A 17,604-nucleotide genomic window follows, 5' to 3' on the forward strand; every position below is an offset into this window, starting at 1 on the left:
AACTTTTACAACATTCATAGAATAGGAAGAGAGGTTCTTAGTAAGCATTATTAGGTTTCTAACCCTAATATCCAACCTTGGCCGAACCCTATAAGCATGTGTTCTAGGATTTCTTTAACAACTTGAAGCATGAAACTCTTACAACATACATAGAATAGGAAGAGATTCATAGTAAGCTTAAATAGGTTTCTAACCCTAATGTTCATCCGTGGCCGAACCCTATAAGCATATGTTCTAGGTTTTCTTTAACAACATGAAGAATGAAACTTTTACAACATACATAGCATAGGAAAAGATTCATAGTAAGCATAATTAGGTTTCTAACCCTAATGTTCATCCTTGCCCGAACCCTATACGCATGTGTTCTAGGTTTTCTTTAACAACTTGAAGCATGAAACATTTACAACATATCTAGCATAGGAAAAGATTCATAGTAAGCATAATTAGGTTTCTAACCCTAATGTTCATCCTTGGCCGAACCCTATAAGCATGTGTTCTAGGTTTTCTTTAACAACTTGCAGCATGAAACATTTACAACATATCTAGCATAGGAAAAGATTCATAGTGAGCATAATTAAGTTTGTAAACCTAATGTTCATCCTTGGCCGAACCCTAAAAGCATGTGTTCTAGATTTCTTTTAACAACTTGAAGCATAAAACTTTTAACTAATATCATACAATGGGTTACTTATCATGAGGAATCATAAACAAGCTTAGTTTAGTTTTTTAAACTTTCTCTAATGCCTTTGTTTCTTACTTGGCCGAAACTCTAAAACATGGATCTACCCTTTTATGCAACCTAAACATGAGAACTTTAAGCTAACATCATGTAGTGAGTTATAAACCATAAGGGATCATAAACAAACATAGTTTACATTTTAAACTTTCTCTAAACATCTTTATCTTCTCATGGCCGAAACTTAAAAGAGTGGGGTTCTAAGTTTTAAACAACATGAAGCCATACAACTTTTTAACAACCATAGATAACCAAGAACTAATAGATGGCATGTTTCCAACTTTACTTATCATGGCCGAACCCTACAAGGTAACTTCCTAGGTTTTTTTCCAAATCATTTTTTTTTTACGTAGAAAACATAGGAGTTACTTGTACTGCAGGTGAGAGGGGATTCTTACTTCCTCTCGCTTGATTTACTAGGAGAAGTAACCTTGCTTGTGAAGCATCCCTAGAGAGAAATCCTTTTGGTTGGGTTTCTGCAATGGTGAGGAGAGGGAGGCTTGATTTCGGTGGAGAGAAGGAGGAGGAAGAAGAGAAAATGAAATTTTCCATTCTCTTTCTCCTTTTATTCCAAATGAAAGGAAGAAGGAAAAATGAACTTTTCCTTCCCTTTTCTTTTACTCATCCTAAATGAAGGGGGAAAGCAAAACCCTCTTTTCATTGGAAGAAGAAGAAGAAAACTTGAACTTCTCCTTCTTAGTGAAGAGAGCCTTCACTTTCCTTACCTTTAACTATCTTGTCCCTTTCCTTTCTAACAGCACACCCCTATTGGGTCTACTGGTTATGACATTCATGCATCTAACAAGAGGTCCAAGGTTCAAACCTTGTCCATGCCTCTTTTTGGTTCTATTTTTCTTTTATTTTTGGAAGTATTCACATAAGGCTTATTCTAATCATGCAAGTATTCTCATAAAATAACTTAGGGATCCTATGGGTGTTGCAACGAGGGCACCTCTGATACCAAGGTAAGCAAAAGAGATCTGTTACTTAATAAATTGTATAACCTAGCCAGCTCCACACCCGAATTCAAGAACTACTAAATGGACTCCATCCGATCGGACAGAAGGTAGATAACCGGGACATCATAAGGTACTCCCTAAACACCTTTCCAAGGAACACCTTGTGGGAATCCATGTTAGATGGCTACAAGGTTTCTAAGGACTTCTCTACTATTAAGTTAGATGAGTTATTTTCGGAGTTTGAGCTTCATGAACAGACTAACTCACGTCCGGCCGAGAAAGGGTTGCCTTTGATTGCAGGTATAGGTAGAACGCGCAAGTCAAAATCAAAACGTAGAACCGAACAAGAATCAGAAGAGGAACAAGATTCGGAAGACGACAACAATCTCAAAAGCAAATTCGTCAACTTGATGAAAAAACTCTACAAAAATAAGGGCTTCAACAAAAAGGACGTCAAAAAGGCCATCTAGACCAAAGAAGCCCAATCAAGCTCAAAGGTCAAATTTGAGGTGACTTGCTAAGGGTGCAATCAGAAGGGACACATCAAGGCGAACTGCCCGAATCAAAAGGATCCAAAGAAACGAAGAAGGAAGAAGGCTATGAAGGCCACTTGGGACGAATCTTCTTCCGAGGAATCCGACGACGAAGAAGTCGAGCAGGCAAGCCTCCTCGCATTGACAGCCCGGGACTACACCAAAAGCGAGGATGAATCGGAAACCGAGTCCGAAAGAAGCCACGAATCCGCATCTGTTTCTGAAGGGCCAAACCCCTCTGTAAGTAAATGTCGTTTGTATAGTTTAATCAATTATTTAATGCATAAAGTAGCTAATCGAAAGTTAGAATCACATCGCTTCTAAAGGAGGTAACACTTCTTAAAGAAGTGACTAACATCGTAACCTTGCCTGACCCAGTTTAGACCGAAAATTCAACTCAAGTCCAAAAGCTTGAGGAAGAAAACTCTAGTCTGAAAACTCAGGTCAAGGATTTAGAGAACACCCTAGAATGGTTTTCTTTGGGGTCCAAGAACCTTGACCTAATTCATGGGACTCAGAGTCGTTTACAATAGAATTGGACTAGGATTTAAATCCAAAAAGAAATATAAAGCCTATCTATCCTTAGTCAATAGACCAAATAGCAAACTAGTCCAAGCATGGGTACCCAAGTCCAACTTGGTCAATCAAGTTGGACTTGGTAAATATTGGGTCCCCAAGGATCAAGTACATTACCTTGAAAAACCTAATCAAGGTTATGATCCAGGGGGAGCAAAAAGAAAACCCATTTTTATTAATAAATAAATAAAAATAATCTTAACAAATAATTAATTAATTAATAAATAAAATCTTAACAAATAAATAATTAATAAATATAATCTTAATAAATAAATAATTAATAAATATAATCTTAATAAATAAATAATTAATAAATAAAAATAATCTTAACAAATAAATAATTAATAAATAAATAAAAATAATCTTAACAAATAAATAAACAAAATCTTAACAAATAAATAATTAATAAATAAAAGTTATGAAAGGAGTGGGTAACCGAACGCAAATATAAGGAATCTACACGACTGGGTAACCGAACGCAACCTACCTGGCAGGGTAATTAGGGATAGACTGAAAAGGGCTAAGTTTAACTTGACCCACAGTAATGGTGAAGTATTGGATGATAGTACGTTAGGGAAGTTTAGACTATACATGTCTTGGAAGATATGACTTCGACCTGGTGCATTTAGCTAAGTGGAATTGACCGAATCTACCCTTTATGGATTCTAACTAGTTAGACCAAGGTTTTCTACTAACTTCAGTGGATAGGACTCTTTGGAAAACCTCGAAGGCATGGTTAATTTAATGATGTCCAAGTGACTCACCATAGCCCAAAAGTTTATCCAAAGAATGCCTATTTGTTGAGCACAAAGCTAAACCTGAATCTAACATAAAGTTAAACCAAATCCAATAATTAAATCTAACCCATCTCAAAAAATTATAGAATTTCCTGATTGAGAAATATAGATCGGGTGAGATGACTAAGGACAAAACTTTAACACTAAATTAAAATTAAATTAAATGAAAATTAAAATTAAATGTAAATTAAAATTGAATTAAATTAAATATAAATTAAATATAAATTAAATTAAATGCAAATTAAAATTAAATGTAAATTAAAATTGAATTAAATTAAATGTAAATTAAATTAAAATTAAATTAAATTAAATTAAATGCAACTTAACATTAAATGTAAATTAAAATTGAATTAAATTAAATGTAAATTAAATTAAAATTAAATAGAATTAAAATTATATTAAATTTAAATAAAATTAATATGTTTCAAATTTAATTAACTTAATATGCTTTAAATTCAATTAATTTAATATTCTTTTAACTTAATTTAATATTATTTAATATGTTTAATTTCTTAATTAAATTTAAATTTTAATTAACATATTCCATTTAAATCTAACTAACTTAAATATTTTTTTAAAAAAATTTAATTAACTTAAACATTTTTAAAAATCTAATTAACTTAATATTTTTCGAATTTAACTAACTTAGTATTTTTAAAAATCTAATTAACTTAATATTTTTAAAATTTAATTGACTTAATATTTTTTAAACTTATTTAACTTAAATATTTTCCAAAATTAAATTAAATTAAACATTTTCCAAAATTTAATTAACCTCAAAATTTAATTAACTTATTTTTTTCACAAATCAAATTAAATCCCAATAATTTTCCAAAATTTAATTAACTGTATATTTTGTAAATCTTAATATTTTTTCAAAATTTAATTAACTTTATATTTTTTAAAATTAACTTACTATTAATTAAAAAAAAACGTGTATCCTTATTGAGGCGCCTGCCACAAAAGGAAGGCGCCCTCACAAGCGACAGGAATAATCCCGCCAACTTTGTCGAAGGCGCCTCGGATCATCTCCAAGGCGCCTCAAATAGAAGGTCCAAGGCACCTAATAATGCGTATAAGGTGCCTTCGATCGAGATTTTTACCCCGAACAGAAATGATTCTGTTCGTTTTTCTGCCGAAAACTCCCACGAGTTTCCCGTGTGTTCTTCATGCAAATCCAACACCTAAGGCGCCTTCCAACCAACTCTTCCCTCTCAATCATCCTCCAATGCCTCCTAGGTACATCTTAAACCATCATATTCTCCTTATATGTTAATTTTCTGCATTTTTTTAGTTATATGTTCTATAAATCAGAAAATGCCGACATGCTGATCCTACACCGGCTAGGACCGCATCTACGGATCCTAGATTCCCCTCTAAGCGGCATAGGGTAGACTTTGCTATATTTACATCTGAATCCATTAAACCTAGGTACGTAGATAGGTCATTTTTTGCCTAGTTCTGTCACCCCGCAGTCCAGATGATAGAATACTATCAATTAGGGAAACTGGTTTACTGCAACAATACTGTAAATCAGGATTCGTGTGCACAGTTCTATCACAACCTCGAGAAGGTTGATGATAGTACGTATTCCACCAGAGTTGGTGGATCAGACATCCAGTTCACTCCCTCCCTGATTCGCACTAGTTTAGAGCTTAGGGAGTCTACATGTACATTCCTATGCTACCCGGGTAGGGATCTACCATTTGGTGATCCCCATTCTCATATCACATTAGACACCATCTATATGCACTTTTTCGTGGAGGAGAGACCATTTGGCCTGACTGAGTTCAGGTCAACTCTTCTTAGGTTCAGGACTATGTTATGTATAGAGTCCTGACAGCATGCATCCTGCTGATCACATCTCGGGACGTCACGAAGATGCGATCCTCTCACTCATTCTTTCTGTATGCCCTGAGTCAGCGTTTAGATATAGATATTGTACTACATATGTTCCACAACATCATACATGCATCTAGTACAGTCACATCAGGAGTAGTCCACATGCCCTACTGTCATATCTTGACTCAGATCTTTGCCTCCCTTAGGATAGACACGACCGTAGGGACACTTATCCCCCTTACACTATATGACGAGTTAGGGCAGCGTAGTCTTCGGTTAGCCAGTATAGAGGTCACCGCAGAGGGGATTCTAGCCTTGAAGGGTTGGCCACAGCCAGCCGCTACTCCTATTGCTCCAGAGGATGAGGTTGCACCGCCCAACACTGTCCCGGGCGAGGGAGAGGAGTGGCCCAACTTCTTAGCCGAGGAGTTTTTCGGAGATCCCTTTCCTTCCACCTTCACTTTGCCTTCCACTTCAGCCGGGCCTTCGACTTTGGCACCACTCTCCGTCGAGGACAGACTCGCCCGTCTCGAGGTTCAGTCCACTCAAACATGAAGGGCTATTCTAGATAGCCATCGATTCCTCCGATCCCTAGGATCGGAGATAGCTGCCGAATTCACTTCTCTCTGGGGTGAGATACGTCGCCAGGGACAGCCAGCACCCGAGCAGCCTCTTGCACCACCTCCAGCTGACGACCCTCTTGCTGAAGACCCTACTCTTTGACGCTATCATCTCATGCATTGTACCGTAGATTTTAGACACAGACACCTTCATCTTCCAGTCTAGTTGTACTCAGTTACTCTACTTATTTTGTGCTTACCAGTCGTACTTGTGCTTAGTAACATTCAACTACTTACCAGTCTTCTTTTGCTTAATTCTGCACACATAGAAATGTGATTGAGTACAATAGATCTTGATTATCAAACAAATTTCCTACATCTATCTTAAATGTTTTTAAATCTTAAAATATATTTGAGATTCTAGGAAAAATAATGTTTTCAAAATCCCAACTTTACTAGTCTTTCAAAATTTGGACATAGCCTAGAATCTTCCCATTAGACTGTAACGCCTCGCCCCTTCCTGCTTAAGCTGACGGGGGTTACTTATCTTTTCTTCTTAAAACAGCGGAAGTCTTATATATAGTAAATATTTTTTTTTTTTAACTTTTCTTTTACTTTTCAAATCATCATCGCTAACTACCTATCATATGAGTCACATAACATGCTTAACATAAATTTAACCCATAATACTAAAAAGCATGATGAAGTGTTATAGAGTCATAAAAGAAACAACATGAACATAATTCTTATTAACTAGAAGCAGGTCTTTCTCTTTAGCCAAGCCACTACTACACACGTCCTCCTTGCCCCCTCCTGCTGCTCCCTTAGTACATCCATTCTTTGCCCTTATCTGTGGTACAAGGAAAGTAAGCTGTGAGCACTCAAGGCTCAGTAAGATCCTTTCCTACTCACAAAAACCGTATAGCATAAATAAAGCTTCAAGGCATAAAGCATAAAGACAACTCATCATATCATGTATAGAAGCATCATATCATAACATAATCATATGGTATCATGGCATATCCTAATAAAGTCATAAAGTGCATTCTAGCATAACATAATCATGATCATAACATATCATAACATAATCATAAGGTTCATCCTAACATAACATAACATAATCATAGGCATCATGGTATATCGTAACATAATCATAATGTGTTATGCGAGATGACTTTCAAAAACATGATTCATGCAATAATATATGCAGCATGTCCTTTGAAAAACTTTTTACTTACATACTTAAACATAATCATAACATGGTTAGGGCCCCGGCTTGTACCACATACATAAATGCGCGCGTCCGATGTAGGTCCAAGGTAGCAAGTCTTGAACCCTACAAGGCATACATACTAGGCCCGTTTCTTAGTCCATCGACCTAGGGGCACTTAGGAGCCCATCCCTAATGAGGCTCGTTTCTTAGTCCATCGACCTCGGGGCGCTTATGGAGTCCACCCTTGGTACAAGCCATATAAAGTAAAGTATCATGTCATGCATATCATATCATGGTTCTTATCATTTCTTGCACATCGTATTTCTTATCATATCATACCATATAGAATTTTGGGCACACAGCTCATCATAATGGTATGTAAACTTTGGGCACACAGAACATCATAAATACATGCATAGTTTGGGCAAACAACTCATCATAAATAGCATGTAAACTTGGGCACACAGCTCATCACATATATCATACGTAAATTGGGCACACAGCTCATCATAAATAATACACAGCATAGCATAAGGGTTTCCATCATGTATAGATCATAAGTGTGCATAATTAAACATAGAAGCATAGCAATCTCATAAACATGGCATATAAGATACATGGGAAACATAATTAGATTTCTAACCCTAATGTCTTATAGTGGCCAAAACATATAGATTGGGTTTTAGGTAAAAACTCCATACCAACTTGTGAACCCTAAATAAGTTTCATTTCCTATACCATAAGAAAAACACCATGAGCAAGTTTAGGTAGAGTTCTAGGTTTCTTAAGCTTACAACTTATCATGGCCGAAACTTATCAAACATACATTGGGTTAAAAATTATCATTTAAGCTTGTGAACCCTAAACAACTTCATAGCAATTATTTCAAGGAACAACATGAGCATAGTTGAGTTAGGTTCTAAGTTTCCTAGGCCCTTAAACATGATATGGCCGAAACTTGTAGGGCTTAAAGCTAGGGTTCAAGTGTCATAAAAGCATGAGAACCTTAAACAACTTTCGTAGCAAATATTTCAAGGAACAACATGAGCATAGTTGAGTTAGGTTCTAAGTTTCCTAGGCCCTTAAACATGATATGGCCGAAACTTGTCGGACTTAAAGCTAGGGTTCAAGTGTCCTAAAAGCATGAGAACCTTAAACAACTTTCATAGCAAATATTTAAAGGAACAACATGAGCATAGTTGAGTTAGGTTCTAAGTTTCCCTAGGTCTTAAAACCTTGTGTGGCCGAAAGTTGTAGAGCATGTAACCAAATTTCCATGCAACAAACAAACATAAGAACATTAAGTTAGTTTCATATCATTTCATCAAGAAGGTCATGAGCATCTTAGACTTATTTTAAACTCTCCTAGGCCTCAAATCTAAACATGGACGAACCTTCATAGACATGAAATAAAGTTCAACTCAACATACAATTACGGGCATATCATAATAGCTTCATATCTTATCTTAGGGAAATCATGACATGCTTAGTTTTAAATTAAAGCACTCCTAGGCCCTTAGTTCTACCATGGCCGAATATTCATGAGTCTGAAAATAAAATTCCAAACAACATAACAAGTAGGAGAAAATGTTAACAATACCATTATCATAGGGCACCTATCATAAGAACAAAGGAGCATGTTTTAGTTTGAGGCTTAAGCTTACCTAATCCTTTTGTTCATGCTTGGCCGAAAGTCTAGGATCATGAATCTAAGTTCTAACTAAACATTCTAGCATAGAAACATGAAATAAATCCCTACCATAAAATACATGTTACAAGAAACATATCGAGCATGTCGAAATTTAGATCTTTACATTCCCTAGGTCCTTCCTTTGGTCTTATCTTGGCCGAAATTCTTCATGAGGTTTTCTTAGATTTTTATGTAACCGAATCTTCATAGAACACACAAAGGCTATTGTACCACAGGTGAGGGAAACTTACATCCTTTCGCTTGTGGTTTCTCTTAAGGAGAAAAGTATCCTAAGTGCCAAGGAAGGGGAAAGCTTCTTCTTCTTGTACCTCCTTTTGTTTCTTTTGCTTGGAAGGGATATAACTTGAAGGCTTCTTCACGGAAATTAGTTTTCTTGGAGAAGAACTTAACTTAGCTATTGGGATGAGGAGAGGGAAAAGTTCTTGGTTCGGTGAGGAATGAAGAAGGAAGAAGGAGGAAGAAAGAAAAGGACTTACTCTCTTGTTTTTCTTCTCCCAACCTATTTATTCCTTTGTTCAATGAAACATGTCTTCATTCATTCCCTCAACTCTTCTTCTCCATCATTCCTTTAATTCCCATGAAAATTGAGAGAGGGAGGGAAGTAGGCAATTCCTCTTTTGCTTGCTCCTTTTCTTAACCATGAGGAAAAGAAGGTAAGCCACTTGGTTTAGTTTTCTTTTATTTCCTTCTCACCTTTAATTAAATTTTTCATTCCTTTCCATCCAATATTACTCCCTATCCTAGTGGTTATCATTCATCAATTTATCTCCATCATTTGTGGGAGGTTCAAGGTTCAATCCTTGACCTCTCCTCTTCTTATTCTATATTTTTGATTTTATTTTCCCTTTTGTCTTATTCTTTTCATTTCTATGCTCTAAGGAAAAATAATATTCATATACCTATCTTATAATTTCGTGGGTGTTACAGTACCCCATACCTCATAGAAAGTTCATCCTCGAACTTAGAATAGCGATGTCAGGTGGCACTGGACTTCCGGCTGAGTGCATCGGCCACCTTGTTCGCTTTTCTGGGATGATAAAAGATTTCGCAATCGTAATCCTTGACTAGCTCGAGCCATCTGCGTTGTCTCATATTCAAATCTTTCTGCATGAAGAAATATTTCAGGCTCTGGTGGTCAGTATAAATCCTGCACTGGGCTCCATATAAGTAATGCCTCCATGTTTTTAGAGCGAAAACCACCGCTGCTAGTTCTAGATCGTGAATGGGGTAATTTCTTTCGTGCTCTTTGAGTTGCCTGGAGGCATAGGCGATGACTTTGTTGTCTTGCATAAGTACAGCTCCAAGTCCTAGTAAGGAAGCATCGCTATACATATCAAAGCCTTTGTTACTTTCCGGAAGAGTAAGGATCGGAGCACTGGTCAGTCTCCGTTTTAGCTCTGTAAAACTCTTCTCGCAGTCTTCCGTCCTTACTTGGATCTACCATGACTCCATCCTTAGATATGACATTACCCAAGAATATTACTCGATCTAGCCAGAACTCGCACTTGGAAAACTTTGCATACAGTTGTTTTTCTCGGAGGATCTGCAGTACAATATTCAGATGTTCGGCATGTTCTTACTGGGTTCTCGAATAGATGAGAATATCGTCAATGAAGACAATCACACATTTATCGAGATATGCCACAAATACCCGATTCATGAAATCCATGAATACCGCAGGGGCATTTGTCACTTCGAAGGGCATAACTACGAACTCATAGTGTCCGTATCTTGTTCGAAAGGTTGTCTTTGGTATATCATCTTGTTTCACTTTCACTTGATGATAGCCCGATCTTAGGTCAATCTTAGAGAAGATAGTTGCTCCCTTCAATTGGTCGAACAGATCGTCAATCCGTGGAAGGGGGTATCTGTTCTTGATTGTCGCGTTGTTCAGTGCTCATTAATCTATACACATTCGCATAGTCCCATCCTTCTTTTTCACAAATAGTACCGGAGTTCCCCACGGAGAGTGACTAGGGCGAATAAGTCCCTTGTCGAGTAACTCCCGTAACTGTTCTTGAAGTTCCTTGAACTCAGTCGGCGCCATCCGGTAAGGTGCTTTAGAGATTGGTTTAGTACCTGGAACTACTTCAATCGTAAACTCTATTTCTCTATCAGGTGCTAATCCCGGTAGTTCATCAGGAAATACTTCCGGATAGTTGCATACTACCCTGACCTCCTCTAGTTTCTGGCTCCCAATTTGTCTTGTATCAACCACGTGTGCTAGAAATCCAGTACATCCTTTGTCTAACATACTCTGTGCCTCTACAGCTGATAAGAATCTTTCAGTTTCTTTCCCAGATTCCCCAATAAATTCAAACATCGGTTCGGCTTCAGGTCGAAAGACTACCTTCCTATTACGGCACTCGATTGAGGCGCCGTACTTGCTCAGAAAGTCCATGGCCAGTATAATGTCATAATCCCGCATGTCGAGTACTATCAGATTGCAGTAGAGTTCTCTATCTGTGATTCGGATAGGTACGGCCCGCAGCATATGATCCGATGGCATAACTTCCCCGGATGGTAGGGTTGTTAAGAACGTGGCATTTAGTGTTTGGGGTGATATGTCTAATTTCTTTGTAAATGGTACTGAGACGAACGAGTGTGTCGCCCCAGTATCAAACAATACTAAAGCATACTGACTGAAAATAGGCAGCTGACCTGTAACGACAGTAGAGGCGCTTGCCACATCCTCTTTAGTAAGCGAGAAAACCCTGGCGTTCGTTGTAGTTGGTGGAGCTTCCAATCTCCCTTGGCTAATCGGTGTTCCCTCAATAGTAGCTTGCATCTGATGTAGTTGTGAGGGGGTACTCTTGTTTTGGTTGTTCTGCTGGGGTGGTACCTGGAACCGGTTAGTGCAGTCTCTGGCCAGATGTCCTTCCCCTATACAATTATAGCACCTTCTTGTACCCTTGTGACATATTCCAGGATGCAGCTTTCCGCAAATAGTGCACTGAGGGTACTTCGGTTGCTTATTCACTGAGCTACCTTTTTCATTATCCCACTGTTTCCTTTTTCTAGCGGAGGTCCCTTTCCAGCTAGTTTTATTACCTGAGGGTCTCTGTCCTTCTGTTCGGGCCTGACTCTTATTCCCGTTCATTGCGTTCTGATAATATTCTGTGATGAGGGCACTGCTGACCAATTTCTCTATAGTCTGAGGTCTATTAACTCCGCCGGCCACGTTCAGTGCTATTTCAGGTCGAAGCATCTTCAACATCAGTCTGACCCTTTCTCTATCTGTGTGAACCAATTCTGGACATAGGCGTGCCAAACGGTTGAAGTGTTTTACTGCTTCGTTCACTGATAGGTCACCTTGCCGAAACTCGGTGAACTCGTCATAGTGCCGGTTCGTCACTTGCATATGGAAGAACTCCTTGAAAAACTCTGTCTCAAAGTCCGTCCAGTTCATCAGATTAATCTGTCTCTTTGCTTTTACTCTTTCCAACTACATCCTTGCGCCTCCAGAAAAACAGAATGATACACACTTGATCTTTTCCGCTACGGGCCAGTCCAGTAATTCCACTATGTTTTCCACTGTCTTGAACCAGGCCTGAGCGTCCCATGGCTCACAAGTACCTGAGAAATTTTTCGGCTTCAGCCTTAGCCACTGTATCAAGTAGGTCTCCTGTCTGACCACTGGGGTAGGGGCTATCGGTGGTACTGGTGCAACTACTGGGATAACGGGCGCTGCATTCTGATTTACTGGAGGGTGGCAGGATTTTCTTGCTGACCCATCAAAGTCGTGATCAGCTGCTGTTGTTCCGTGATCTGACGCTGGAGGTCGGTAACTACTTGAGTCAGATCTGGTGGAGTAGCTGTCTCGTCTGCTCGGGTAGTACGTCTCCTAGCCATGCTTATCTTCATTAAATAACAATAAATTATCGTTATTTCTATCCAGGCTAAAATAAGATCGTTATTATTCCTATCCTACCATCATGCATACCTAAACTAGCACTGTGACTTAACATCATAAAAACAAAATAAGAAATCAAGCATAATATTAAAGCATCATAGAAGAATTAATTTTAAGCATATAGATTCTTACATGGAGCGGCAGGATGGAGGCTTGACATGTGTGTAGTGAAAAGGCTAAACCTGGCTCTGATACCAAACTATAACACCCCACCCCTTCCTGCTTAAGCTGACGGGGGTTACTTATCTTTTCTTCTTAAAACAGCGGAAGTCTTATCTATAGTAAATATATATATTTTTTAAACTTTTCTTTTACTTTTCAAATCATCATCGCTAACTACCTATCATATGAGTCGCATAACATGCTTAACATAAATTTAACCCATAATACTAAAAAGCATGATGAAGTGTTATAGAGTCATAAAAGAAACAACATGAACATAATTCTTATTAACTAGAAGCAGGTCTTTCTCTTTAGCCAAGTCACTATTACACACGTCATCCTTGCCTCCTCCTGCTGCTCCCTTAGTACATCCATTCTTTGCCCTTATCTGTGGTACAAGGAAAGTAAGCTGTGAGCACTCAAGGCTCAGTAAGATCCTTTCCTACTCACAAAAACCGTATAGCATAAATAAAGCTTCAAGGCATAAAGCATAAAGACAACTCATCATATCATGTATAGAAGCATCATATCATAACATAATCATATGGTATCATGGCATATCCTAATAAAGTCATAAAGTGCATTCTAGCATAACATAATCATGATCATAACATATCATAACATAATCATAAGGTTCATCCTAACATAACATAACATAATCATAGGCATCATGGTATACCGTAACATAATCATAATGTGTTATGCGAGATGACTTTCAAAAACATTATTCATACAATAATATATGCAGCATGTCCTTTGAAAAACTTTTTACTTACATACTTAAACATAATCATAACATGGTTAGGGCCCCCGCTTGTACCACATACATAAATGCGCGCATCCGATGTAGGTCCAAGGTAGCAAGTCTTGAACCCTACAAGGCATACATACTAGGCCCGTTTCTTAGTCCATCGACCTAGGGGCACTTAGGAGTCCATCCCTAACGAGGCCTATTTCTTAGTCCATCCACCCCGGGGCGCTTATGGAGTCCACCCTTGGTACAAGCCATATAAAGTAAAGTATCATGTCATGCATATCATATCATGGTTCTTATAATTTCTTGCACATCGTATTTCTTATCATATCATACCATATAGAATTTTGGGCACACAGCACATCATAAATACATGCATAGTTTGGGCACACAGCTCATCATAAATAGCATGTAAACTTGGGCACATAGCTCATCACATATATCATGCGTAAATTGGGCACATAGCTCATCATAAATAACACACAGCATAGCATAAGGGTTCCCATCATGTATAGATCATAAGTGTGCATAATTAAACATAGAAGCATAACAATCTCATAAACATGGCATATAAGATACATGGGAAAAATAATTAGATTTCTAACCCTAATATCTTATAGTGGCCGAAACATATAGATTGGGTTTTAGGTAAAAACTCCATACCAACATGTGAACCCTAAATAAGTATCATTTCCTATACCATAAGAAAAACACCATGAGCAAGTTTAGGTAGAGTTATAGGTTTCTTAAGCTTACAACTTATCATGGCCGAAACTTATCAAACATACATTGGGTTAAAAATTATCATTCAAGCTTGTGAACCCTAAACAACTTCATAGCAATTATTTCAAGGAACAACATGAGCATAGTTGAGTTAGGTTCTAAGTTTCCTAGGCCCTTAAACATGATATGGCTGAAACTTGTAGGGCTTAAAGCTAGGGTTCAAGTGTCATAAAAGCATGAGAACCTTAAACAACTTTCGTAGCAAATATTTCAAGGAACAACATGAGCATAGTTGAGTTAGGTTCTAAGTTTCCTAGGCCCTTAAACATGATATGGCCAAAACTTGTAGGACTTAAAGCTAGGGTTCAAGTGTCCTAAAAGCATGAGAACCTTAAACAACTTTCACAGCAAATATTTCAAGGAACAACATGAGCATAGTTGAGTTAGGTTCTAAGTTTCCCTACGTCTTAAACCCTTGTGTGGCCGAAAGTTGTAGAGCATGTAACCAAATTTCCATGCAACAAACAAACATAAGAACATTAAGTTAGTTTCATATCATTTCATCAAGAAGGTCATGAGCATCTTAGACTTGTTTTAAACTCTCCTAGGACTCAAATCTAAACATGGCCGAACCTTCATAGACATGAAATAAAGTTCAACTCAACATACAATTATGGGCATATCATAATAGCTTCATATCTTATCTTAGGGAAATCATGACATGCTTAGTTTTAAATTAAAGCACTCCTAGGCCCTTAGTTCTACCATGGCCGAATATTCATGAGTCTGAAAATAAAATTCCAAACAACATAACAAGTAGGAGAAAATGTTAACAATACCATTATCATAGGGCACCTATCATAAGAACAAAGGAGCATGTTTTAGTTTGAGGCTTAAGCTTACCTAATCCTTTTGTTCATGCTTGGCCGAAAGTCTAGGATCATGAATCTAAGTTCTAACTAAACATTCTAGCATAGAAACATGAAATAAATCCATACCATAAAATACATGTTACAAGAAACATATTGAGCATGTCAAAATTTAGATCTTTACATTCCCTAGGTCCTTCCTTTGGTCTTATCTTAGCCGAAATTCTTCATGAGGTTTTCTTAGATTTTTATGTAACCGAATCTTCATAGAACACACAAAAGCTATTGTACCACAGGTGAGGGAAACTTACATCCTTTCGCTTGTGGTTTCTCTTAAGGAGAAAAGTATCCTAAGTGCCAAGGAAGGGGAAAGCTTCTTCTTCTTGTACCTCCTTTTGTTTCTTTTGCTTGGAAGGGCTATAACTTGAAGGCTTCTTCATGGAAATTAGTTTTCTTGGAGAAGAACTTAACTTAGCTATTGGGATGAGGAGAGGGAAAAGTTCTTGGTTCGGTGAGGAATGAAGAAGGAAGGAGGAAGAAAGAAAAGGACTTACTCTCTTGTTTTTCTTCTCCCAACCTATTTATTCCTTTATTCAATGAAACATGTCTTCATTCATTCCCTCAACTCTTCTTCTCCATCATTCCTTTAATTCCCACAAAAATTGAGAGAGGGAGGGAAGTAGGCAATTCCTCTTTTGCTTGCTCCTTTTCTTAACCAAGAGGAAAAGAAGGTAAGCCACTTGGTTTAGTTTTCTTTTATTTCCTTCTCACCTTTAATTAAATTTTTCATTCCTTTCCATCCATTATTACTCCTTATCCTAGTGGTTATCATGCATCAATTTATCTCCATCATTTGTGGGAGGTTCAAGGTTCAATCCTTGACCTCTCCTCTTCTTATTCTATATTTTTGTTTTTGTTTTCCCTTTTCTCTTATTCTTTTCATTTCTATGCTCTAAGGAAAAATAATATTCATATACCTATCTTATAATTTCGTGGGTGTTACATAGACACCATGCTCCCCTAGCTTCAACCAGAGCATATCACAAACACACTAGGCATAACTTGTTTGTGTTTGAAAAAAAAAACTTAGAACGGCGTGAGATGCATAGGATACAGTCTGGACTCCAGAATGCTTATATCTGTGCATCAATGTGAGTCTGGACATTAAAAACTAACTCTACATTAATCAAGTTAAATGATCCAGCCCTTGTCAAATCTAACTGGATTACTAACTTGATTAACCAAGTGAAAACTGATGCCCTCTAGGTATTCAGCCAGTAGCTAAAGGTTAGACAGTTGGTTAAGGATATTAAAATTCCAGATTAACTAAGCTTGAACTTTAAGGCTCTGATACCCTGCTAAAGGTAATTTATAAATTTTCAAACTAATGATTAGACATTAGGGTGTTAACCTTACTGGTCCTCCCTTGCCTTTAAGGATTTTTCATATTATTAAAAATTTCATTTTGACATCTATAGGCGCCTTCAAAACTAACCTTTTGAATTCCATTTTGAAAATTAAGGTCTCAAGTTAACCCAACTCTTCAGAATCTTTTAAACTAATTCGAAATTAATTATTCTTAAAGGGCTTTAAAAATTCAACGAATACTTTTTCAACAAAGCCTTTCAAAAATTTCTCTGTTGAAAAGTTAGCCTACTATTTTCAAAACTTGCCTATTGAGAAGCATTTGTGTCAATTTTTTCAAAATTTAACCTAACTTTGCACAAATGATGGCTAAGTAAGAAAAAGTTCTTCAACATTTTTTTAAAGTAAAAAACTACAAAAATGTCGGTCTATAGTAAACTTTTTTGAACACCAAATTTATTGATTTAAAATCTTAGACTTTTCAAAGTGTCTCTTTGTCTCTACAGGAGTTTTTGATATGTGGCAAAGGGGGAGAGTAACAAATTCAAAGAACTTACTTAAATTCTCCTTGAGTTTCTTTGAAAATGGTAGCAAATTCAAAGAACTCACTTAAATTTTCTTTGAAAATTAAAAGAACTTAAAGAAAAAGGGGAGCTAGTTTTAAGGGGGAGCTAATTTTAAGGAAGCTAAATTTATCATGCTTGTGCTTATCATGCTTATGCTTACTCTTTATTGCATGTTCTTACTTAACTTTGAATTTCGGTTGCCATAATCGAAAAAGGGGGAGATTATTGGTGCGGGAAGCATCCGACGATTGAACCTTAGTTTTGATAATGACAAAGGGATTCAAAGTTAAGGTTAATTGTTATGTGATGTGCTTAAATGCGATTG

The sequence above is a fragment of the Zingiber officinale genome, chromosome 3A (assembly GCF_018446385.1).
Source record: "Zingiber officinale cultivar Zhangliang chromosome 3A, Zo_v1.1, whole genome shotgun sequence".
NCBI classification, from domain to species: domain Eukaryota; kingdom Viridiplantae; phylum Streptophyta; class Magnoliopsida; order Zingiberales; family Zingiberaceae; genus Zingiber; species Zingiber officinale.